The following is a 3747-nucleotide window of genomic DNA, read 5'->3' on the forward strand; positions in this document are numbered from 1 at the left end:
AACCAGTAACACTTCTCTAGAGTTCCAATTCCACCACTCCAGCTAGGCTACTCACAGTCCTGGAAAATTTCATCTGGGCAGCAGCTCTAATTAGCAACCATCTTGTGGTCCTGGTATCTCCACTAGGTCACCACTGCAACCCATGCTCCATTTTCACAGCTCTATCAGGTCTCCATGTAGGCATTCCAGCAAACCTGCTTCACACTACCCATGGCTGTTTCTAAAACACAAGACTGTGTTACAAATTCAATGACCCTCTCTTTCCTGCATTTATTATACTCCACAATAACAGGTAGGGTGACAATTTGTTAATCCTGGGGGTAATAAAGCAGACTTTGAGAAACAGGACACTTCTTGAGCATTCAGACCCCTTCAAAAGACTGTATACTTTCTATTGTTCCAATGCAGGTCAGATGGCCCACTCTCAATGGTTGAAAGCTCTCATACAATTGCAGCTGAACAGACATCAGTTTTGGCCCAAAGATTTCATTTTTTTCTGTGCCATATGCTTCTGCTCACATCAGTCTGTTTCTATGCAAAGCAACCCTGCACAAGTTCTTAGGGCATGTGTATAACAGCAAGCCTCACACAAACTGCTTCCAGCCCAGTCCAGGCAAAGCTCTTTCTTACCCTGAGAAGCCAAACCTCACTGTCCATAGTTTTTACTGCATTCAGGTCTTTCAATTCTGATCAGAATAGTCCATCAAGCTGTACTTATCACCCTGCATGTCATCTCTTAGGCCAAGGTTTCAAATCCTCCTGCATTACTCTTGAAAATCAGCTTCAAAAGGCTGAAGCCACACAGTCAGGTGTCTATCAGCAATTCCACTCCTCTGGTACCAACCTTACAGTTGCAGTCAGGTTCATATAAATCACTCGACCAAGAGAAGGTTATTGGAAAAGAGGTTTATTTTGACTTATAGACTTGAGGGGAAGCTCCATGATGGCAGGGGAAAATGATGGCCAAGGGTGAACATCACCTGTTGGCCAAAATCAGGTGGACAACAACAGGAGAGTGTTCCAAACACTGGCAAGGGGAAACTGGCTACAACACCCATAAGCCTGCCCCTAACAATACACTGTCTCCAGGAGGAGTTAATTTCTAAATCTTCAGCAGTTGGGAACCTAACATTCAGAACACCTATGTTTGTGGTAGACACCTAAATTAAACCAACACAAGGTCATTGGTAATGGGAAGAATTAAGAACCAAAAGAAGGATAGGACTCCTTACAGTGTACTCTTCTAGACACAAAATCACCTGAATATTCATGACCTCACAGTGCCTGACACTACCTACACAAGACCATCATAACTGGAGGAAAAGATGATGACATCAAAATAAAAGAGAGAAAGCTGGGTATGGTGGTGCACACTTTTAATCCCAGCACTCAGCAGGCAGAGGTAGGAGAATCATTGTGAGTTCGAGGCCACCCTGAGACTACATAGTGAATTTCAGGTCAGCCTGGGCTAGAGTGAGACCCTACCTTGAAAAACATATATATATGAGACTTATTGAGAGGGGAAGGGGATATGAAGGAGAGTGGGATTGTGAAGGGGAATTACCATGGTTTATTGTCTATAATTATAGAAATTGTCAATTAAAAATCTTTTAAAAAAGAATTCTACTGACACCTCTATAATGAATACCTTTATTTTTATGATATTTTCACCTATCCAGGTGATTTATTTTATATCTATTGGAAATCCATATCATATTTAAATTATAAAGTTCTCTTAACTTTATTAACAAAGATTACTATTCATGAATTTAACTGTAGATATGTCTTGCCTTACTTTCTGCTTCCTTGATAGGTGTTGAATAGGTAATTAAAAAATTCCAGCTTCTCTTTGATTATCTGTATTTATAACCAACATATCCACTTTACTCATGTTTTCTTATTTTTCATGAAATGTGTTATTTCTGTTTGACTTGACTATCTGTCTTCATGTCACATTCTAAGGGGCTTCACTGTTAAAAATATTGACTGTGTTGTAATCAATCCAAACCCAACAGACTTAATGCCTTCAGAAACTCTATAAAAGCACAGAATCACTATTGTTCCTAAGGATATGTCTTGCTAATCACCTGGAAATGATGAAGTCTTCTCACACTTCTAAGTCTTCTGAGATCTTTCTTCTGGGAAATTTCTAGGCATGGCCTTCCTCTACTGCTTTTACCTGCTGATTTTGGACTATCCTTCTAGAACTCGGCTTCATTTCGCAGACTACCTTTCCTGACCTCTCACCTCTGGGTCTCCCTCATTCTACTGATTTTTGTAACATGATACTCCATGGCAACATCATTACCAAATACAAGGGAAGAGATTTCTCTTTAGACTCTATCCTCAGAGAGGGAATAATTCTGGATTAGTACATAGAATAGTACGGACCTATCCCCGCTTTCAACAAAAACTTGGTCTACACATATGTGGAGGGCCTATTCAATTCATACTAAATGTTTATACATTTTTAGCATATTTGGTTGGTTATTTGTTTATCTAAGACTCATTTAATATCAATTATCTAAATACTCTTACTTATAAACAACTTTTCCATGTCACTTACATAAAACTTATACTGGTTTTACTTTTAGTACAACTAGTCAGTTTTCTTACATTATTTCAGGAGGCACTTTTAGTTACTTCTTGGCTGGTGGGATTGTATTTCTTACTGTTTCAATGCTTCTATTTTATTCCCTGCCTGCCTCAGGGGAGACAACCTGTGTGTCCCTGCTGAATGATGTCTTTTGAGTCCATTACTATGAGGTACAGTAACTTTATTTTGAGATTTCATGTAAAGAGATTCCATCCTATGCCCTAGACTTAGCCGTATGACCTTAGGCCACCTTAACCAGTCAGTTTTTAAGGTCTTTGCTCTTTATTTTTTTGGCTGAAGGTGTGAATTTCACAGTTATACTGGGTCTTTGAATACAGACAACCCAGCACGAATTATCTGCTATGCACTTAATGTGATCATCTTGGGCTATAAAATATAGGATTTTCTTTGCTAAAAAGCATATATTTTTCTATTATGATTATACTTTTCATAAAAGTATATTGTTAACTTACTTTCATCATTTTCTCATATTTTATTTTAAAGTTGTTTCAATAAGATATGTGATTTATTGAGCTTCCATCATATTCAAAAATATCTTGTGATTCCTGTTTCATACAATGTCAGAAGGTTTGAAAAGGAAAGTTACATGAGTAAATTGTCATATAAGCTATGTTTTGAATGTCAAGATTCCAAAATTAGGTGATAAAGCAAGTGAACCTGTGGCTATTGGTTTCTAACGGACTTTTGAGTTCCTAGAACTGATAGGATCTCATGAAATTTTATTTTCTAAATTAAATTGACCTAGCTAGAACTATCATCAACTTATATTTGATTGGTCCCAGTGTCATAATCTAGATAAAAAAAAAAAGTCCATACTCTATTACTTGTTGGAGTAGATAGCTTTGGCATCACTTGTAGCAGTAGGAAAGTACAGCTTAACAGAAACATTATGGAACTGGTAAAAATCAAAGAAAATATTCCATTTGATTATAATTGAATATCAGAAAGTATCACTAAAATCTTGATGATAGAGAGGATTTTCTTATTTTTATGTGTGTTATAGTATGGAAACCTAAAGCTTAGTTTTGTTTATTTCTCTATTTCTTCATGTGCAACTCTTTTATCTAATGGGTCTAAAAGTATTTTTCTCACTAGAGATTTCCTCAGTTTTACAGAGAACTAAGATTGCT

This window comes from Jaculus jaculus, chromosome 7 (genome assembly GCF_020740685.1).
Source record: "Jaculus jaculus isolate mJacJac1 chromosome 7, mJacJac1.mat.Y.cur, whole genome shotgun sequence".
Lineage (NCBI taxonomy): Eukaryota > Metazoa > Chordata > Mammalia > Rodentia > Dipodidae > Jaculus > Jaculus jaculus.